The sequence below is a fragment of the Pollicipes pollicipes genome, unplaced genomic scaffold, assembly GCF_011947565.3.
Source record: "Pollicipes pollicipes isolate AB1234 unplaced genomic scaffold, Ppol_2.1 Scaffold_4002;HRSCAF=4701_pilon_pilon_pilon, whole genome shotgun sequence".
NCBI classification, from domain to species: domain Eukaryota; kingdom Metazoa; phylum Arthropoda; class Thecostraca; order Pollicipedomorpha; family Pollicipedidae; genus Pollicipes; species Pollicipes pollicipes.
In genome coordinates, this window is record NW_023596420.1 from 14,836,323 (window position 1) to 14,849,040 (window position 12,718).

Consider the following 12,718-nt stretch of genomic DNA (forward strand, 5'->3'; position numbering starts at 1 on the left):
GCCCGCTCTGAGCGTGCCCGGAGCCGGCGCCGGGCGAGCGCGCGCTGGGGCCTGCCCGCGGCACCGCCGCTGGCCGCCGTCCCGCCGCCCGCCGCCGCCGCCCGCCGCCCGCCGCCCGCCGCCCGCCGCCCGCCGCCCGACAAAAACGCAAGGGCTGGGAGAACGCAGGACGGCTGACCGGACTGGGGCTGGGGGTGGGGTGGACGGCGCGGGCGCGGAGGTGGGGAGGTGGACGGGGGATGGGGGAGCGGTAACGTCGCCGGCCACCGGCGTCGGCAGCAGGAGTTTCGGAAGAATGGCGGTCTTCCCATCCCTGACCGCGTTCGATCTGTCGTCGGTACGTTTGTCAGCTGGAATGTGTGACGTCTTCCGTGCTGACGGAGTGTTCGATGTGTGGGCTGACCGGAAAGTTGTTAAATTTACTTTACTTTTTACTTTGCTTTTTAACTACTTCTAACTACTGACTACTAATCCGTAAGTGGATTGTTTCTTCCCATTCTCATCTCATTTCAACTTCTTCTCTTGTCTTTTCTTTTCATTTTAAAAGTTTTTCACTCATTTTTGTGTGCAAAAGGTCTATCAATCGTTCACTGCTACTTGTGCTTGCATAAAGGCCATCCTTTCATTGAACTCCCACTGGTACCGGCAAAGCCCATGTGCGAGACCCGTGGCGTTTCACTCCTGATCCCGATGTCTTACGATCACTTCAGCGCTACTTGTGTAAGTGGCCCTACCATATCAAACGCACTCGCCAACGTAAGAGCTACCAAATAAACTCCTCCCGCTTTTTACGTAAGTTGTTCAGTGCATTAGCGAGGAACGATATTCACACAGATAGGACAGTAGTGTTACCTTTAATCCTCGGAGAAAAGCCAGGAGAATAAAGATATAGTTGGGTTGGTGTTTCGGAAACATGCCTTTATCGAAACAAGAGCAGAAGTGAATTCAAGATTGCCTGCAGATGATCCTAATCGATTTTTCTGGTTTTTTAACAGCAAGCCACAGTTGTTACAGGAAACCAACATTCAGGGGATTAAACAAAGAGCGCTTGCCAGCCATTACCACGATACAGTGTCAATCACAGCCCAGTATTCGCCCTACAGTACGTGAGGTGAGGTGGGGGCACTTGTCTAATTTTGGTGAAAATGCGACGTAAGAGAGATAAGGAGGGAAATGAAAAGCTAAGAGCAGCCATGGAGAGGTGAGGGACAATGACTGGCGTGGTGTGTGGTTGCGTTGCTCGGTGATACAGTAGCGTTATAGGTAAACACCTGAAATGAAAGGGGCGAAATTGAAATGAGTTGGAAATAGGAAGAACCACTCACATACGGATGGGATAGACAATGGGAACACTGGAGCACGAACCGCACTTCCAAACACCCCTATATAGGTATTGTGTCATGGTCCACGGTAAGCCAGAGTTAGTACGTGGTCTGAAGTAGTTAAAAGGTAAAGGAAATATGGAAAGTGAAGTTAAAAAACTCTCCCGTCAGCCCAAACATGCTTCGTCAGCATGCACGACGTCATACATTCCAGCTGGCAATCGTGCTGACGGCAGATCGAACGGGCCAGAGTGCTTTTTTAATCTGGCAGCGCTTTCCTCCCATGCTGACGTGCTGACAAAAAAATCCTGGCATCATTGTCAGCCGGCGCGTAACGTCACAGATCACGTAATTTCGTGGTGCGGTGACGTTGCGTAGGGCGGGTACTGGGCCGTGATCGGTGCTGACAAACGTGCTAACGACAGGTCGAAGGCGGCCCCTGACCCCTGACTGACTCACAGTAATGTTGTGCCTCCCACCCCGAACAAAATCCTGGAACAGTTCCTCAGGCAAGGGGCACCAAAACCTCGATTTCGAGGTACCGTGACCTTTATTTTCAAGAGAGGTTTCGTGCGTCTCACCATGACGAAATTCTTGAACGGTCCGTTCTTTTGACGTTTGGCAAAATGACACTAACATTTCTACTTTGGGGTCATAAACTTTATTTTCCAGAGACGCCCAATTCCAGCGGCACCTAAAAGAGTCTCAAAACACATATGCTTAGAAGAAAACCAATTTTGGGGGAAATAGCATTACGTTTGTAGTTCCAATGACAAAATCATGGATCGGCTTATTCGGCGAAGGAACACCGGAACCTTCATTCCGCACTACCAAAACCTTCATATTCTATAGGCAACAAGTGTAAGCGGGTCACTGAGCGCGTCCCGAAATCTTCACTTTAAGCAGTACCACGATTTCTTTACTTTCCATGCTGGCCAAATTCTGGACTGAACCCTATCGCAAATGGGCGCTACACAACCTTTATTGCGGAGTATCATGAACATTATCTGAGCCCGCACCCAATTACAGCGGGCACTACACTGGATTCCAAAACGTTTATTTTCAAGAGTCAGTAAAGTTCAGGGGCAGCACAACGCCTGTACCTCTCCAGGGTGGAAATCCGAGACCGGCCCATTTGCGCGATGAGCCATCAACACTTTTACTTCGGGGCAGCATAACCTTTATTCTTAGCAGGTACCAAATCCAAACAAGTCATTTCAAGGACACAAGCATCTTTGTTTTCAAAGGGCACCAAAATCGGGGGCTACACAACTTTTGTGTCTTCCATTCTGGCTAAATCGTAAGTCGGACCTCTCGTCGAAAAACAAGTCCGATGTTTTCATTTCGGGCATGACGACCTGTATTTTGAAGAGGCATCCACTGCTAGGGAGCCACCGCGAAGGTGTCCGAGCCCTTTTATTTAAAGTGGCGTCAAACTTCAGAGGGCACGATGGTTGCCCCATTTCTTTTTCGAGGAACCGAGGCCGCCACTGTCGGTGGGACAGGGACACGTGACCTACCTTAGGTCTTTAGGTCCTGCGGTCCTGAAGAGCCCTTTGGACCCGAGGGAACGACATTTAAGGGTCCGATCGAAGCGGCCGAAGGGCGGACCGGGAGATGAAGGGACCTCAGTCAGCAGGCAATATCGAACACTCCGTCTCGCGCCGGCCCTGGCCCTGGGGCCTCTTTCCCAAGTCAGTGAAGGACCAGGCCTGCAAATTTTAATTCAAAGGATCGTGCTTTGGTCTAGCCCCGGTGCGGATCAGAGAATCACAATGCCTAACAAGGGGCCCCGTGTCGGCAATAAGCCCAAGGACGGCCTCGGGCATATTTGCTGAACAGGGACGGGTGAGGGACATGGGACGTGAAAAGGCCTCTTGCCTTGGCTATGACCCCCCTTGGAATGACAGGAGACATGAGGAAGCATGATGCACGGTTTGCACCTACAATGAGACGGTGACCTCTAGCAGTATGAGGTCGCAGGACCGAGCGAGCAGCCTTCCGCACCGTTTTACCCAGGGGCAGGAGTCGATAAGCCGAATTGGTTGTGTCAGGTGCCCAGGTCCCAGGGCATGCCGCATCAGGGATGTGACCGGAGCATGAGATGTCCCTCTGAGGGCCTCTTGATCGACCTGGGCGCCCAGTCCCCGTATCGCCAGAATAACAGTTGCTAGTTACCCCGAGCTGGGACGAGACGGCCCTTCAGCTCCTGACCAGGACAATTAGCGGCGCAATTTCGAGGTAGATTCCCAGAATGCAATTAGCAGTTGCAGCATCACGCAACCGCAACCGAAATCACGCCGTTGGGTCATGAGTCCGTGGTGCTGTACATGCTAGAACGATATGAAAATACTTAGGCAACTGTGGACGAAATACGTAGGCGTTACACATTGTGCGTTGTGTAAACTACGTATGACAAGATATGCGTCTTTTACAAGCTTCTACTATGCGATACTACAACTGCAATATGTTTCGAATGCAAGCCGATTTTACGTGCCGGGATGTAGTCTGCGCAATATTCTTGTTTTCAATACCTGGAGCTCATTTTGCTTATGCATCCCTCGTGTCACGTTTCTCAATTAAAATGTAAGAATTTCTCGCCATCCTTCAAGACGCTCAAAACATGCAGCACAATATTTGAATATTTCCAAGTTAACAACACAAAAGACGTTACTTATATTCCAGGGAGCTGGCGGCATGTTCTACTTCAAGACAGAATATCGCGAGTTTCGTCGCTTTCTGCTGACACCACCAACATTTCAATTTTGGCGTCATGACATGCTGCCCGAATGACACTACAAGTTATAAAATGTGAACAGGTTATTGTTGTTGCGTTTAACCATTCTCTGTGGGGTTTGATTCCCCGCGGTGTCCGCCCTTTCTGCCAGGGCGAGAGACAGGCGTCGCCATGTGGTCCCAGAAGAGGCGTCGTACAGCTCTAACGACGCATAACCATTCACTGTGATGCTGGGGACTTCCAAAACGCAACTTTTGCAGGACTCGCTTTGCGTAAGTTATTGGATATTGTGTAACATAAGTGTCTTTCTTCAACGCCAAATTGTGAGTCGCTACAAAATCTTGAATTATCTTTGCTTCAAAGAACTGACAGGGCATCGGGAGCCAGATTCCAAACTGTGAAGGGCAAGCAAAATATAACGGTAGCTGTGCCAAATATTTGGGGGACCAAACATGGGCAGGGGCAGCCCAACAATGGAGGCCCGAACTCAAACTGGAGGGGGGGGGGGGGGCACGGCCACTCCAAACAGAGCAAAGGCTGCGCCCCGGTCTGTGGTGAGCTGAAGATGACGAACTGTGGCTTGGTTTGTTTGAGTTGTTGAGCATTGGCACGACACCAAGGCGTTAGTTTTATGAGCAATAGCAATTTTGGAAATTTAGCTGCATCTGTCCAAAGTAATCAAGTTTAATGGATAAATGGGCATGAGATCAGATCACATCAGCATGGAATCCTCAGTCATTTCTTTGTTTTTCCCCGTAGCCCATTTTAAGCGTTCATGAGGAATAGGAGAGCTATAATCCCGAGCAAACAAAAAACCATAATAAGAATAGGAGAGTATAAAGCCCGCCCCTCTCCCTTGTTCTTACAGATAAGCACGTGCACAATTGTGCTGTGCTTTTCTACACGGAACGGCAGCGCATACAATTGTTCTAAGCTAAGGCATCCCTCCTCATTGCATGAATGCGGTCAGATAGCACATTCAAATTACCTTGAGGAGATTGAGCAAAGCTGATCAAACCTTCATCGTAATACGAACAGCCAAGCCCCCCCCCCCCCCCCCCTCCAGACCCCTCGATACCCGTCCTGCACTCAGCAAAACCGTACACAGCCGCGAGTACGGACCGGAGATCAGATTTTGGGGGCCTTGAGAAAAGCCCAAATATTGCGGCAATAAGTCGTCAATCAAGCCTAATTAAAGCACATGTTTGCTTTTACACCAAGCGAGGAGACCGATACCTCATGAAGCCGCTACCCCAAATCATCGGCAAGACCACTGTCCTAAGGTTTACTTGATTCTAAGATAGGTCATAAGTGATTTGGACTGATAACCTTTGCAAAAAAGAACGCGGTGTAAGTCATTCCACACCTGTTTGTGAAGCGCCAGTGACTGGTCATGTCAGCACTCCAGGGCCCTGGCCATCCGGGATTTCAGCCCGCCGTTTCAGGTGAACCTGCAATTTTAATATCAAATGCACCAAATGGGGTTTTAATAACAAGCCAGAAGTAAACACAGTGATGCGTAACAGTATTATAAACAGTACTAGACGACCTGAAATGTGCAGGCCAAGTGCTCCTGGCTTACCTAGTGATGCATAGCTGATGGTAGATTAAATGCGCGCAAATTACATTATTTCTTTACCCGTGCTGCTCCAAAACGCCGGAGCATCACACCGTTTTCTTTAGGTGCAACAGCCTGGTAGCATTGTTCGGTTATCTACAGGAGCGCCTGCAGTTGCCTGCCCCCCCCCCCCCCCCCCCACACACACACACACTGCAAGCCCGGTCGTTTAAGCCTTACATCAGTCCGGTTTCTTGCCCCAGTCCGCTGATGCGGAAGGCTGATTGGGGAGGCCAACGACGCCTTCGAGAGCACTGTGGAGGAGTCTAGTAGCCCTTACGGGCGTATGCCTCTCACCACGGTCGGTGCTGTTCCGCAAGGCTGTCAGGACGGTGACCGAGGCTGGTATGACCGCGCTATGGATTTACGTGTCGTAGGAATTAGCTCACCGTGCACCAGAAGCTTGCAGCTCCCTGTTTTCGTGAATGCGAGCTAAAATCGCGGGCATCATGCCTGGTTTGAGTGCCAACAAGATCACCTATCGTGCATCATGGGTAGCACACCATCTGGAGCATAACATTTTGCCAACAGACTTTCCTTTATTGCTGTGGATGCAAAGATGGACCGATCGGCAGCCGGTGGGTACATGCGCACCAGGAAGACGCTCTTCCGGCGTCCGCTGGGTCTCGGGTTTCAAACACCTTCTGAGCAGCAAGTATGACGTCAATAATGAAACCGAGGGTTTATCGCTGGGCTGTGGAAGCTGATGATCCATCCTAGCTGGGGACTGCCAGTTGGCCAGCAGGGCGTGGAGTGCCCAGGTGGATGTCCCTGCGCTAGAAGATACAAGTCCCTTAGCCTTGACAGATTGCAGTACAGAGCAGCAATACTTATCACCGGTGCAGTCTACGGAACACACACTCGCGCACCGTTGGACGATTTGGGATGAAACGCTCTCAGATCATGAAGAAACATAGACAAACTGCGCAGTTCCACATCCTCATCCGCTACCAACATCAACTGCCAACAAACGTGAGTGTACTTTTACCTGACACACGAGCAATTGCAACAGGACGCCTACTGCGCAATGCAATGAACCTCACATTACCACCGAACAGATCCTCAGCATACCAACAATTTTACATTCCATCAAGTGCGAGAAGGTGGAGCCAACTCCCAGTTGAGGTGTCTTTCCTGCAGTCTGCTCGTTCCCTCAAACGGAAAATATACCAGCGCTGCAATGTGGCCGCGCCTCCGGTGTATCGTGGCTTTGGATCCAGGCATGGTAACATCCTAAATACTAGGCTGAGATTGGGAAAGCCAGACCTTAATGCTCACATGTTCGAATTCCAAAATCCAACTACACCCAGTCTCTCTTGCTTGTGTGGCTAACCATATGAAGACCCTTAACACTTTGCATTGAACTGTCCCCGCTATCATGAAATCAGAATTTTGAAGCTACGTAAAACAGATCGTATCATTTCAAACTTTTCTGAGCTCACTTACGACGAGCAACCAAGTATCTATCTCAGAGATAACTGTCTAAAAGATTGCACTGGGCAGCAGATAGCAAAAATTTTCCAAGCATTTCTTTTTCAGACCAAACGATTCGCCTAAAAACTTCCAGCGGGCGCGGACAACAGACGGACCACTAGGTGGCGTTGCCCGGCCGGGCGTTCGGCGCCGGCCGGAGACGGCCAATGTGTAAACCGAGGCGGCGGCGGCGCCTGGCCGCGTCGGCATACAGATCGGACGAGTGGGCGGTGGGTCGTGTGTTCCCTGGCGACGATGGCCATAGCTTGCTATTGTTAGGAGAGGTGCTCAGATTTAAGCCTTCCGCTTATGCGCCAAACCACTCATCATATTATGTACTGCCTAATGTCCATAATCGAAATCAAACATCAAAACCACAGTAATGAGCCGCAGTCTGGTACCATGGGAGGTCCTCCATAAACCTTACATACGTTTCGAGCACATTTCGGCTGATATATGCCTGCTTTGTTGCCGTGGTACCGTTGTACTGCCTGCTGTGTTGCCATGGTACTGTTGTGCCGCCTGCTGTGTTGCCGTGACACTATTGTACTGCCTGCTGTGTTACCGTGGTACTGCTGTACTGTTGTGTGTTCGACTTGTTTGCTAGGGGCTGCTGTGCTCTTTGGCGCGCTGCATCGCCCAGGCAACGTGATGAGAAGCCGTTGGCCCGAAACAAAACGCGTACATAGTGCTCGATTGTCCGCTGCGCGGTTACAGAACACTATGATAGCCACCATAAATTATCACGTTCACGAAATTGTGATGCTTGGTAACGTAACATTGAGTGGCCTCTTATTTACGGTCCCCGTCCTAAAATGTCTGGAGACTCAGTCCGACGGACAAGGAAGCTCTGCCTCCATTGGTAGTGTCAATAGATTTGATTACTGCTCGGCGGGCAATCGTGTATGATTTGCATAGATTATGAGACTTGCTGGGTCTGCTCGGCAAGCGCACGGCACTCCTGAGGATGATTCCTCAGAGCCATCTCAGGTGCACTGATGCAGGTGCTGAGGAGCGCACCGCTCCTCAGCACCTGCATCAGTCCGAATACGAGCCGGGCACCGGGCAGGAACACTGTGATGGCCCGAGTCGGTTGCCGCCATCGCTTACCGCTGAGGAGTCTCCCACGCCTGCGACGATGGTTGATCTGCTGCAGTTCCTCGACTCATCACGTGTGAGAGTATCGCTGACAGTGAATGGCGGCTCGTGACTCCTTCCTAGCGACAGCACTGCCGCGTGAGCTGATCTGCCGTTTGCCCGCCGATGATGACCCACCGCCGGAACACCGGCCACATCAACAGCACACACCGCCGGAACACCGGCCACATCAACAGCACACAGCGCCGGAACACCGGCCACATCAACAGCACACAGCGCCGGAACACCGGCCACATCAACAGCACACAGCGGAGCCGAGGTGTCGGGACGGCCGCCTCCTACGGAACACTAGCGGCGGTACACCGCCTCAGGGTCGCGCAAGCGGCGTTACACCGCCCCAGGGTCGCGGGAGCGGAGATACATCGCCTCAGGGTCGCGGGAGCGGCGTTACACCGCCCCAGGGTCGTGGAAGCGGCGTTACACTGTCTCAGGGTCTCGGGAGAATCTGCCGGATCTCGGTTGTTGCATGCTGGCCAGCAGAGGCGGGGGGGGGGGGGGGGGGAAGGAGGGTCGCGCCGACGTGTTTGCTCAGCCGTGCGTGTGGTGGCCGCGAATGGATGATGACATCCTACACCTGATGAGTCAGAGCCAGAGGTGTGATCAAATGAGGAATCCGACTCCCTTTGTCCCTATGCATCTGTGGTGAAACGCCAGTGTGTCTGCATGACTGCGAGCACGTGGTGGTTCCACGGGGGGCTACATGTTGCCGATTATGGCTGATGCTTGCTCAAGACGGGCCAAGTTGTATCCTGCCGTGACCTCTGTCACAGCCACCACGCTGGAAAAGGTCACGAAGTCCTGTGACGCATGAGGTCTGCCGCTCCTGTTGTGCTCCGACCGTGTGGAATACCTTACCAGTCCTGCGTTCCACGAGTTCAGACTTTTCACGGCACTGGGCGCATCAGGTACCCCCCCACCCCCGTTTTCCGGAAGAGCAATAGCTTAGCTGAACGCTATGTGCAAACGTTTTATCAGAAATATCGCTCTTCGCAGGGCTCAGTAGCCACAAAGGCGGCCCCATTCCCGTACCAGTATCGGAAACAATCTCTCACCACTTCTAAACAATCATCGACCCGGCCTTTTATCGGTTGGCAGCTGTGCAGCCGTGTGGACTTACCAGACCGGACATGGCCCTCGCCACAGAAAAACGGCAGCGGCCTAGAGGCGGTGCACGTATCAAGGGGCTCAATCGAGGTTTGCAGAAGCGGGTGACGCAATGTGGGTCATGTCATTGAATGGGCTACGAGGCTTAGATGGACAGATTGGCCACCTGGTAATACTGGAAGCGATGGGTGCCAAAGGGACAGTTTAACCGCTCGATGGGCGAGTGGTGCGGTGGCGTGTAGACCACATCAGGAAGAAGGATCCGGTGGGCGCACCGCGGGCGACGGCGCGTCACGTGTCGTTCTGGGATGGCGTGCCTGGCCACGAGCCGGCGCCCGCAGCGGTGCCTGCGGCCTCCTCGCCGCCGCTCCCGTGCCGGAGCCGGAGTCGAGGCGGTTGAGCCAAGAGCAGGCGTGCTGTTCGGTGAATTATGGCGCTGACGGGTTCGCGGAGACACGGATAAGAGGTAAATGGCGTGTTCGGTTTCGCTCCCGTTGATACGTGCGTTGTTGCGTTGCATGGTACTGTGGTGGAGGCGCATTGCGATTAATGACCGATGACGTCACCGGTGACGTCACAGGTCGCGACGACTTCCGATAGGTCGCCTATGCCTGAGCTGTGACCGGCGGCAGAGAGCACTAACGCAGGGAGTCCATACTGGACCGCTGAGCTGTGCGCACCACGAATGTAACACAGCGGTCGGTTTGGGAGGGAGCCCCGTGCAGAGCAGCCCCTTTCCTTCAGCTGCCGTTTTGGTGTCCAGCAGCGGGGTAGTGCCAGCGGTGGTAGATTTCTTTCATCGTCAATCGAATCGCAGGATGGGGGTAGTTTAAGTTTTTCAGACACATCGTGAGACTCCCGCCACCCTGACTTCAACTTTGTATCACATTATCTACGTACGTCCTTAAGAACAGATCGGGTGGTTCCTGGGGATACGAAAGAATGAGATTATCTTCCACTCCCCTAAATATTACCGCTGGGAGAAAAGCCATTAGGAAATCCCAGTTTAAGTTGGCCCCTTTGTTGGCAGAAGTGCAAGTTGTTGTTTTAGCGGTAAACTAGTAATAATGTGATGTTTTCTGGTTGAGAAAGCATTGTGTTTTCTCTCAGAGACAGGTTAGCTTATTTAGATGGCCATCTACCGCAGACACAATTCGACGAAGTGGACCTAAGGCTTATGGTTTTTTTTTTTCTGGCAAACCCTAAAGCGCTGTCGCACGTGATGAATGCGTCAAAAGCGCTAATGCCATTTTTTGATCCGCCTTACCTTTCATCAAACAGTCAAGTATCCATTAAGAAAAGGTTTCAAGTATGGAAATTATATTTCCAGGGTTCGAGCTTCATGCTGATGCTTCGTTCTCTGTTTTAGTGATAAAGTCAGCTGTGTTAAGCACAAGCCCCATCACTTGCGTGGGGGTTGAACTAAAATGTTGGCATCCTCTTTCAGCTTTTTCAGCTGCGGTTGTGCCGTTCTGCTCAAGTGCGGATGCTCATATATTTGGGGTCCGTCAATCTATGGTACCTTTCTTTTCAGGGATTCAAGAGATCACCCGGTTTCAAGGTGCCTGCCGCGCCGGAAGGTCAGGGCAATCAAGAGAGAGGTCAGAACACGTTCATTCACCATACCTAGTGTAATGCGGCTGTCATATAACGTGGTTGCTCGGTTAACCTGGTGCTGGTGAGCCTCGTGTTACATACGTCCACGGTGCTGGGTACTTCCCTGCTCTTGTGGGACAGCTAAGCTGGCTGCTAAGTAACCACCTAAGCTGGTTGAGCCAGCCGCAGCCGCCGAGCACTCGGCGGCTGCTGAAGCTCCGGCAAATCGCATTGCCGCGGCTGCTGTTCACCTCCTCGCGTCGGCTGCTGCGTTCCGACTATCTGGTGGTCTATCCCCCGTTGCGCCTGCTGGTACTGCGCCGCCATCGTGGGCAGCTTGCTGAGCGTCAGCCGTAGCTGGCCATGTGCTGGCGGCTGCTGCTGTGCAGTTGGTCTTGTCGAGTTTTCGTCTGCCGCTGTAGACCCTGAAGACGCAGCTGCCAGCGTTTCGATGCTTGCCTTCAAATTAATTCTCAATGCTCCTGTTGGTATTATTCTTCTACAATTGGCAGCTGCTGGTCTGATACCGTTGGTCGTTCCTGCCGTCTTTGTTGTTGCTATTGCTGCAGCTGCTGATGCTCCTGAAGCTTATCTTTTTTCCTGGGGATGTCGTTATCCTGCCTTGAGGCCATCTTCTATGAACGCTCGCCGGCGCAGGACATATAATGCCTGTTCAACTCCTCCTTAAATACATCGTATGATGCTGTTGTCGATGGTCTGAGACCAGGAAAGCTCTGGACATTTCGAGAATAAATTTGCGGGCAAGTCGAAGTTTCTGCGGACAACTAAATATTTTCTACATCTACGTCATTACTAGGAATTTTCCATCGTTGGCATACTTTACGTACAGTCGCCGAACGCCCCCCCCCCCCTCCCCCACCCCCACCCACCCCCACCAACTGAATAAAAGCTTGGTCTCTGCATCCTGCACGTTTTTCGCTATGTTCTATAGCCTCAAATACGCATGAAGCATGTGCGTGCACGTCTGTGGACAGACGTCAACATTTTCTCTCTAAGCTAGACACCCGCGAACTTGTACAGACTTCTTCGTGCGGACTATTCCAAGGTTACTCAGGGGTGCATAACGCCATAAAAACGTCACGCGAATACTGCCACCCCATTGGCCGTATTTGCTGCGGTGCGGTGCGATGTTCAATCGAAGCAAACCCTAATTGCCGAGCAATTTGTGCCTGGCGTACAGCAGCACGATATCTGGCACAAGTGGACGTCAGTTGGCCCTAGAATAATGTTATGCATGCAGCGTAAGTTTCGCGATTGGTTGGGTTGTTTGGATTAGAGCCCTTTCGACCAGGAATGATCCTTTCAGGGCTATGAGATGAAGGAAAATGATCAACGGTGGGACAGGCTCGCGTGCGCCTGGGGGGCCAACCACCGGGCTTTAACCCGCGCATGCGCACTGGGTACCCAGTCGGAGTCCCCCTTCCCACGGGGCTTTCGGCCCACTGCCGGTTGACGCATGCAGCCCGCCTTGGATAAACGGGGTGTCGCGAGAACACAGGGTGAAGAAATGTGGAGGATGAGAAGGGTCGGATTAAGTTTCGCGACTTTGACTTTTGACTTTGGTTTCAAGGCGTTTCGACCCGCTCAAACCGCTCCACGCCTTGAAAAACTAAAAATTATTTTCTAGTATTCATAACATTTGAAGCATGTTGGTACGTTTTAGAAAAGTGAACAAGAGATCAAGCAAAT